Source organism: Babylonia areolata, chromosome 27, assembly GCF_041734735.1.
Source record: "Babylonia areolata isolate BAREFJ2019XMU chromosome 27, ASM4173473v1, whole genome shotgun sequence".
Taxonomy (NCBI): Eukaryota; Metazoa; Mollusca; class Gastropoda; order Neogastropoda; family Buccinidae; genus Babylonia; species Babylonia areolata.
In genome coordinates this window covers 25565136-25575948 of record NC_134902.1, presented here as the reverse complement: position 1 = coordinate 25575948, position 10813 = coordinate 25565136, and positions in this window count along the sequence as shown.

Here is a 10813-nt window from a genome sequence, read left to right as displayed (position 1 = left end):
CTATGCTGATGACACTCAACTTCAGAAGAGTGATACCCCTGAAAATTGTCCTCGCTCTTGCAGGAGACATCTGAATGCTTCCTGGACATTCAAAACTGGATGACCCTAAATACGTTACAATTGAACGTAGACAAAACCGAAGCAATGAGCATTGGAACTAAACAAAAACTCTCTTCCATCACATGTGACAAAATCAAATTTGGCAGTACATCCATCCCTCTTTCCAGCTCAGTCAAAAATCTCGGCGTTGTCCTTGACAACACACTATGCAAAAATGTATCAGTCAGACATGTTAATCCTGCTACTGTCAATTGCGACGCATCAGTTCCATTCAGAAATATAAGTCCACCGACGCATCATCTAGACTTGTCGTTTCTCTCATTCTCTCTCGCCTTGACTACTGTAACTCTCTATTGTCTGGTTTGCCTGCTTCATCCATTCAGTCCCTTCAGCGCATACAAAACTCTGCTGCCCGACTCGTCCTCAGAAAGAAAAAAATCTGAGCACATCACTCCTCTTTTGCAACATCTCCATTGGCTCCCTGTCTCACACCGAATAAAGTACAAGATCAGCACTCTATGTTATAAATGTATTCACAAATCTGCCCCTTCCTATCTTTGTGGCTTCCTTCACCTCTACACTCCATCTCGCTCTCTACGATCGGCTTCGGATCCACAATGTTTACGCATACCCAGATTCAAACACTCCAATGTTGTCTGGCCTTAAAACCCACCTCTTCCCAATTTTGCCTCCCTCCCCTGCCTTTTCTTTGTTTTTAGTTTCTTCTTCAGTTTTAGAGTTATGCATGCATGTGACTGACTGGTGTGAAAGCACTTTAATTTGTCTCTGCACCAGATTCAGCGCTTTTTAAATACTATCATTATTATTATCACTGTCAGGCATCTGCCTAGCAGATGTGTAGCATGTAAGGAGTTGTCCAAATGCAGTGGCTTGAATAGCTTACTGGTAGTCACACAAACACACACACACACACACACACACACACACACACACACACACACACACACACACACACACACACACACACACACACACACACACTATACCATAACATTGGCTCCAAAGGTGTCTCTGCCGAACTTGTCACACAGGTCAGCCTCCTTCTCGTTGCTGTGGTAACAGCTGTCCTCCACCTCCCCCTCCACCACCACACTCCTGCTCAACAGCTTGAGCACGTAAACACACACACGCACGTGTGTAAAAACAAACACAGCACGTAAACACACACACACACACACACACACACAAACACACACACACGCACGCATGGACGCACACAGCCGAGAGAAAGAGACAGACAGAGACAGAGAGAGACAGAGAGAGACAGAGAGAACACACGATTGTCACTGAAAGTGAAATGCCATCGGCTGGAATACAAGCGGCACCCCACAGACGCATGATGGAGATTGAGAGGGACGAAAGAATCGTGCAATAAAGGGAAGTAGAACAGTGATGTTATAACACCCGACCCACCCTATGGCGTGAAACAACAAGCAGCATGAAGATATCGCTACATACTGGGGAAACAAAACAAACATTGAAAGAAAACCAAAAAATATATATATTAAGATATCACCATTGGGGGACAGCAAAAACAGCAGTGAAATATCGCCATTGGTTTATAGCGTTGATATCAGAAAGCATGTGGGTGTGCTGATGTAAACACGTTGCCACTGCTGTAAACTTCTCTTATCATCCCCCCCCCCCCCCCCCCCCCCCGAAAATAATATTGTGAAACGTTCCATTATGCAATGTTAGTCTACCTATCTATCTGTCTATCTATATCTATATTAGAAAGAGAAAAAAGAAAGAAAAACAGTTATCTATATCTATATTAGAAAGAAAAAAGAAAGAAAAATAGATAGATAGATAGTTCAGATGAACTTTGAATAAGGCATTGGAAGTGCTAGTTCAGACAGACAGACAGACAGTCAGTCAGAGGCGGACGTAGGGTGAGCCATTACAAATGACACTCAGCTTTCAGTTTGCATCAAACGCTACAAACCTTACCATGCAAGATTTCGCCCGAGCACAGCTGTTCTTCTGTAAAGTGTCCAATATTTTAGCAGGGATGTCTGTCTTCGTTCATCGGCCGTCGTCTCGTCTGACGGGTTTTGGATGTCTAACCAACCATTTTGGACACACACACACACACACGCACACACACACACACACGCACACACACACACACACACACACACACGCGCGCGCGCGCGCGCACGCACGCACGCACCTCTAAAAGCCAACACGTAACACTGTCAATACACTTTAGCTGTTTATTTCCCCAACGCCAGATATTAAAAGATTGTACCTGACATTTGCAGTTTACAACACAGATTCATGGCTGTGATCTATACAGGCCCGTTGTCGACTTCACGGCAACACGCAAGATCTAGTGTCCCCGTAACAGAAACCGCCAGGTGATAACAGCGATAGGGGAGATGGTATAAGGGCTCATAAACGTGGGCATTATAGGCATTAATGTCCCAGACCCCACCAAGCTGTGAAAATATGTCGTAATTAAATTATTTCGCTGATACTTTGGGAAACAGCAGGTCAGTCGGACTGTACTAAACATACTCACCGTTCACCCGAGGATGTTAGCTGGAAAAAAACAAACAAACAAAAAACAACACCGACAACGTAGCAAGCAAAGCCAACAAGACCTTAGGCTTTCTTCCCCGGAATCTGAAGACCAGCGCCATCTCGATCAAAGACTGCGCTTTTAAGGCCCTAGTACGACCCCAGGTTGAATGTGCCTGCCGGATCTGGGATCCATACCGAGTAAACAACACACAGACCCTAGAGAAAGTCCAAAGAAGGCCCGGCCCGCTGGGTGGTAAATCGCTACCGTCAAACGTCCATCGTGGAAGAAATGCTACACCAGCTAAGTTGGGCACCATTAGAAGAACGGCGAAAGAGACCCCGCCTGATAACGATGCACAAGTTCCGCCATGGAGACATAATCATCGACACCACGCGAGCACCAACTTTTCAGAAGCCCAAGCACAACACCAGGCACTCCCACGATCAACAGTACACCACAGAAACCTGGTACAGGGACTACAGGAAATTTTCCTTCTTTCCCCGCACTACCAGGGAGTACAACAAGCTCCCGCCTGAGGCAATATCAGCCTCGGCGGAGAACCTCCAATCCTACTTCTGACCTCCCCCCCCTCCCCTTCCCCTCCCCCCACTCCCAAGCCCCTTCCCCCACCCTCCACCCCCCAACTCCCAAATTCCTTCCCACCCACAACAAAGTACGACCTACCACCACTGTCGAGAGGCCTGAAATAGGGGTCGGTGGTCCCAGCCCCCTTGTCCAGTCCCCTTAGTTAGGCACTGACTACCCAAACAAACCCCACAACACAACAGCAAACCGGACCTTTGTAAATGCCAAAATCTTCAACTTGATGAAGGCGGGCAGGTACGAAAGAAGAAGAAGAAATGGACAGCTTTGCTGGTCAGTGTGTTGTCCGTGTTCCATGGAAAAATATGGAAGGTGGCCGAATGGTTAAGACGCTTATCTGCCAATATAGTATTCGTGACAGACTGAGATCGAATCCTTTCTCCCAAGTTTGATTGGATAAGCAAATACGATAATAATAATAATAATAATAATAATAATAATAATAATAATAATAATAATAATGGTATTTATATAGCGATGAATCTTGTGCAGAGACAAATCAAAGCGCTTTCGCACCAGTCGTTCACACGCATGCATAACTCTAAAACTGTAGAAATTAAAGACAAGGTAGGGCAGGCAAGGGAGGCTATTTTGGGAAATATGAGTAACAAGTCATTCAGATGAGACGGTAGAACCGAGGTACCGTGTGCAGCACGTACTTTGCACACTGAAAAATGAAAACAACCCATCAGTGGCAACAAAAAGGGTTGTCCTCTGGCAAAATTCTGTCACAGAAGAAATCCACTCTGATAGGCACACAAAAATGAGTATGTGCATGACGGGCGCAATAGCCAAGTGGTTAAAGCGTTGGACTTTCAATCTGAGGGTATCGGGTTCGAATCTCGGTGACGGCGCCTGGTGGGTAAAGGGTGGAGATTTTTTCGATCTCCCAGGTCAACATATGTGCAGACCTGCTAGTGCCTGAACCCCATTCGTGTGTATACGCAAGCAGAGGATCAAATACGCACGTTAAAGATCCTGTAATCCATGTCAGCGTTCGGTGGGTTATGGAAACAAAAACATACCCAGCATGCACACTCCCGAAAACGGAGTATGGCTGCCTACACGGCGGAGTAAAAACGGTCATACACGTAAACGCCCACTCGTGTACATACGAGAGAACGTGGGAGTTGCAGCCCACGAACGCAGAAGAAGAAGAAGAAGAAGATTATGTGCATGCCCCCAAGGCCTGACAAAGCGCGTTGGGTTGTACTGCTGGTCAAGCATCTGCATAGTAGATGTGATGTAGCGTATTATGGATTTATTCGAACACAGTAACGCATCCTTGAAAAACTGAAACTCATGGAGCAGGGAAAAGGAGTCAGGACAATGACCCCGTTTCAGTTTCAGTTTCTCAAGAAGGCGTCACTGCGTTCGGACAAATCCATATACACTACACCACATCTGCTAGGAAGACGCCTGGCTAGCAGCATAACCCAACGCGCTTAGTCAGGAACTGAGTGCATGCACACACACACACACACACACACACACACACGCACACAGATAGGTAGGTAGGTAGGTAGATTGAGGAAAGAAATTTTGAATTTTTGTTTTCTAACAGTTGGGATGTTTGCACATCAATCAACTTGATTTGTCACACACAAAAATAAACATTTATCGAAATATATGCATTGGACAGACAGAGACAGACAGACAGACAGACATACGGAGACAGCCATAAAGACAGGCAAACAGACAGACGTGCGCGATACATACAAAATACTTGAATTTAGTAAAGAAAAAAAATATCGATAAAGAAAGAATAATAATCATTTATGATTCTTTTGTCCGAACGCAGTGACGCCTCTTTGAGTAACTGAACTGAACTGAACTTACAATTCTGTTTTCACAAATCGCAAATACATCATAATTATACTTTCAACAAAGACAGAGCACAGTTCGTTAACAGAACAAGTTCCAGTTATGGTTTCAGTCTCAAGGAGGTGTCAAAAGCGTGCGAACTGTTCCATATTCGCTTCACCACATCTGCTTGGGGAAAAAAGGGGGGATTATATATATATATATATATAATTTATATATATATATTTTTTTTTTACTGAAAAGAGTGGATACCTGACCTTCAGTCGAATGAACGACCCCAACGCGCTGGTTTGGCCTTGAGAGGTTCTGTGTGTGTGTGTGTGTGTGTGTGATATGTGCTCATGAATACTGACCAGGAAAGCAACAACAGATTCTCAGGTGTGACCACACACACGCACACACACACACACACACACACACACACACACACACACACAAAACCAAAGTGAATCGGCGGGTGAGTAATGTGATTGTGTGCATGCGCTGGCGTCCCACACAAAGGGAAAGACACGGACGTTTCTCTACCAACGTTCTGCAGGAATGAAAGGTGGGTGAATGTTGGCTTATTTGTTGGTGTCGAACGTATGTCGTAATATGCTGACAGTAACCGCTTACTCCCCTTCTTTCTGCTATTTGATTTTCTTTGTGGGCGATATCCACATTTCTTTACCTCCGCTCTTCTGTGTGACTGAAAGAGTGAACGTTCACACTTTGCTTGGGGACACTGCTCATTCCGTCTTAAGGGGAACAAATTATTGTGGACATTGCCCTCTTTTGTTTTCATCATCATCATCTTCTTCTACTCCTTTTCCTCCACACCCCTCTTCATTATAATTATTCTCATTGTCTTCTTCTTCTCCTTCCCCCCCCCCTCCTCCCTCAGCGTGAAAATCTCCACGGCTGAGGTGTAGCTCCCGCGCAGTTTACAAGCACACAGGCGAGAAGATTATGCACAGTTCTGTGTTTGACATCCGAATCTTGGCATTCAATGACACCAGGTGCTGTCACAAAGGCTTTTTTTGTTTGTTTGTTTGTTTGTTTTAATGCCTCATGTAATGCAGTGTCAGTGCAGGCGATGGGCAGCTGGTTCCAGTCCCGCAGAGTGCGTGGGTTCGAATCTCTGCCGAACCGTTAGGTTCCTTTTTTGTTTGTTTGTTTGTTTGTTTGTTTCTCGGAGTTAACCTTGATTCTGACTACATCCTGTACAAGTCTGTCGAATGGAACTATGAACCGCAGTCCTGTGTGCGAACGCACGCATAACTTGCGTCCTTTGGTAATATTACAGATTGTTTGATCTCGGTAAAGCATAAAGACGGGACGTGGAAAAAGCCACGGAAATATACACACAATTCATACGAAATCCGCTGTCATCTGATCCGATTTGATTTTATCTGCATGCACATAGGTAACCGAAGCGCATAATTATCACGTTGTTCAAGTTTAAAAGATATGCGCTTGGATACACGTGCAGAATACTAAATAGCCTATTATGTTAAAAATGCTGTAACCCACGTCAGAGTTCCTGGAATTTTATGGAACCGTATAATTAACCCACGTGCACCAATCGGGCAAGAACCGTCAACAAAAAGAAAGAAAGAAGAAGAAGAAGAGTGAGGACTTGAAGAGGAGGAGTAGCAAGTGGAGGAGAAGCAGAAGCAGAAGAAGAAAAAGGGGTGACAAAAAGGAATCATGCCAAAGGATCGCATAAGGTTTCCGATAGTGAGCATACACTCCTTTCTGAGGTCGCAATATTCAACAGTGTGTCTATCCCTTGCACTCTACTGAGGACGTCGGAAATCTTCTACTAACAGTGATCAGATAGTGATGCGCAATAACCGAGAGTTAAAGCGTTGGACTTTCAATCTGAGGGTCCCGGGTTCGAATCTCGGTGACGGTGCCTGGTGGGCAAAGGGTGGAGATTTTTCCCATCTCCCATGTCAACCTGCTAATGCCCGAACCCTCTTCGTATGTATACGCACGCAGAAGATCAAATACGTATTTCAAGATCCTGTTATCCATCTCAGCGTTCGGTGGGTTACGGAAAGAACATACCCAGCATGCACACCTCCGGAAACGGAGAATGGCTACTAACATGGCGGGGAAAAAAAAAGATAAACAAAAAGGTCATATACGTAAAATGTTACATGTCTGTCTGACTGTGTATGTGTGCGTGCCTGAAATCCAATTGAATGACACAGGAAACGAATGATAAGCGCCCAATGGCAACCGTCAGTCGGCTGTTGTGCAAATGACCCCGCGTTTGTAAAGCGCTTAGACTTTGTATGGTCTCCAAACGTGGATAGGCGATATATAAGTAGCCATGTCGTCATCAACATCTGATTGCTTTTGTGTGTAGGGTTTTCATCCTGCGAGGTTTAAAAAAAAAAAAAGTGAAAGGGAATATAATGAGCGACAGACAGACAGACAGAGGGGGTAGGGGGGGGGGGGAGGGGTAAGGGGAGACGTGCATAGAGATGTTTTGACAGGCCGGAAATACAGAGAGCTAAGATAAATCAATGGTTCAAACAGTTCAACGTCGCAATATGTTATTGACAGTCCCAGGGGCTCGACAAAGACACAATTCAAACGAGCAATAGCCACAAATGGTACGGGGAAGAATTGGGGGGTGGAGTGGGGGTGGGGGTGGGAGTGAGGCCGTAGGTGGGCGGGTGGGGATGGTGGGGGATGTACATACACACAGACATTCTGATGTGCACTGCTGTTTTTCTATGCTGCTACGTGACGTGGCGATTCCGGTATAAACGTTTTGTATGTTTTGTGTGTTTGGTGATCTTATCAGTTTATTTATTTATTCATTTACTTATTTATTTGGGGGTTTTTTTTTGTTTTTTTTTTTCTATTTTCACCATTGTTTATTTATCTATTCATCTATTCATTTTCACCATCAACACATTCTCCTTCTCCTCCTCCTGCTGCTGCTCCTGCTGCTCCGCCTTCACCTCCACCTTCTTCTTCTGCCCTCTTTCTCTTCCTTTCGTCCTCCTCTTCCTCTTCCTCCTCCTCTCTTCTTCCTCTTCTCCCTCTTCCTCCTCTTCTTCCACTTTCTCCTTATTCCCCTCCACCATCCTCATCCTTCTCATTTTGACTCAGTTGCTGTGTTATAAGCTAGTGTGTGTGTGTGTGTGTGTGTGTGTGTGTGTGTGTGTGTGTGTGTGTGTGTGTGTAACTATGTCTGTATGTATTCATATATGTGAGTCCGTGGTAAACTTTAACATTGCCATATCTCTGGAAATACTTTATCTGCCGAAACCTGATTTGGATCAAACATAGTAGGAACAAATCTTCACAGCCATGCCAATAATAGGTTGCGAGCCTTCCGAATTAAGCCGTGTTTCCGGATCATTAACGTTGTTGGTTTGTTTGTTTGTTTGTTTTGTTGTTGTTGTTGTTGTTGTTTTAAGGGGGGGGGGGGATTCGGGGGGTTGCCTTTGTTTCGTTGAGGCTCGATTTTTTTTGGTTTTTGGTTTTTTGTTTTTTGTTCTCAAGGCCTGACTAAGTGCGTTGGGTTACGCTGCTGGTCAGGCATCTGCTTGGCAGATGTGGTGTAGCGTATATGGATTTGTCCGGAGTGACGCCTCCTTGAGCTACTGAAACTGAAACTGAAACTGAGGCTCGATTTGATTCTACTGAAAAACACCATAAAAACCGCTTCCCATTTGTCGAAACGCAGGCTATGTTTGGTAAGATAGCGTCATGACATCGCTTATCTTATTCACATTTAAAAGAAAAAACCCACAAATTCTGGACAGAACACATACAGTGACATTAACTCCACCATCGACGTGTTTACTGCATATGAACGGAGATAGTCTCCAACATATTTTTTGGGAGATGTATACATGTTAACTGTTTCTGGAAGCACTTTGAACATGTGAGTAAGTAGCTATTGTGTCAATATTTCAAAAATAACACTGAATGAATCAATTGTTTTATTCGGAAATGATCCGAAATATAAATCGGATAGGGTATTTGACTTCATTATACTGCTGGCAAAGTTTTTCATCTATAAATGTAAAATTAATGAAAATCGACCACATTTTCACGCATTTCGGAAATATTCGAAAGCAAGGTACGAAATAGAAAAATACATTTCATTTGTAAACATGACCTCAATAAATTTCATTAATGGTTGGAAGTAGTACAAAATTTTAATGAAAATAAGTCAAAACGTTGATGCTTGAATGAGATATATAAGTGACAATTTATTAATCTTGACAACAGCATTGAAAGTATTATATTTGGTGTGAAATGAATTAAGTGAATATGATATATATCCCTATATATATATATATCCATGTGTATGCATATATGTGTGTGGATGTAAAGATACGTGTGTGTGTGTGTGTGTGTGTGTGTGTGTGTGTGTGTGTGTGTGTCTTTATATATGTGTGTGTGTTTGTGTGAATCGACTCCATCACTTGTAAACAGTGATAATGTGTCCATTCTAAATGTGCATATAATTAGAATTAGCTGCAGACACACTGATTATGAAGACCGGATTACTTTATGACAAGGATTTTGTTTATCCGTTTATTTTGATGATGCTATTTGCTGTTCATGTTATGATTCGAAATCTATTCTTTTCATTTTGGGGGGAGCATTTGTGTTTGTTTATTGCTTGTATGTGTGTGGGTTTTTTTGTTTTGTTTTTTGTTGTGTTTTATATATATATATATATATATATATATATATATATATATATATATATATATATATATAATGTACTGTTTGGTTGTGGGTTTTTTTGTTTGTTTTTGTTGTTGTTGTTGTTGTTGTTTGGGGGGCGGAGGTTGTGTTTTTTGGGTTTTGTGTGTGTGTGTGTGTGTGTGTTTTTTTGTGCTTTGTTTGTTGTTATTTTGCTGTTTTCTCTTTTTTTTCCAGTTTGGTTTATTATGCTTTGTTTTTGTTGTCGATTTTATATAAAAAAAAAAAATATATATATATAAAAATATCCTATACATGTATGTATCAAAATATGAATTAAAAAATGTTTGAAAAAAAAATAAAGGAAAAAAAAGATTTTCTTAATAATCGAGATAAACCTATGCACATGTGAAGAAAGCGGATTAATTGCGGTATGTTTGAGATGATGGCAATGTCTCCTTTACCGCGGACTTTAAAGAATTTCTTATATGCCCGAAATATACCGAAATAACGTGATTTAAGAAGGCGTTATCACCTCAAAATACCGTAACCGAATAATCACGCTAAAATTTAAAAAAAAAAAAATTTTAAAGGTGTTTGGATATTAATTTTTGAACATCATTTGTAGATCCACATTAGCGCTGTGGGTAAGACTGTTAGCTATTACCCGAGAATACTAGGTTCGAATCTGCTTTCACACCTTTTTTTCTGCTTTCATTACTTTTTTTTTTTTTTTTTTTTTTAACCCAAAGCTCTTTAATATCAAATGCAGAATACATTTTAACGATTAAAGAAAAACTTTTTTTTTTCATTTTATCTTCTTTTTTTTTTTAATGAGTATCACAAGGTCTTGCCTCTCTTCTTTCTCTTTGTTTTACAGACTGAACAGTCGCATCTTTGGGGCGCGGGGCACTGTGCACGGCATCTACGGAGGGGCATCAGTTATCCTATATATCCTGGCGTGCGCACACTTCGCTTCAGCGAATACTCGTACCATAAAAAAAAAATCTTAAAAAGCTTATCAGACATGGCAATGGCGAAACCGGAGAATCTGACAGCGACGGTGAAAACCGAGAATATGATGGCGTCGGTGAAAACTGAGAATGTGACGGC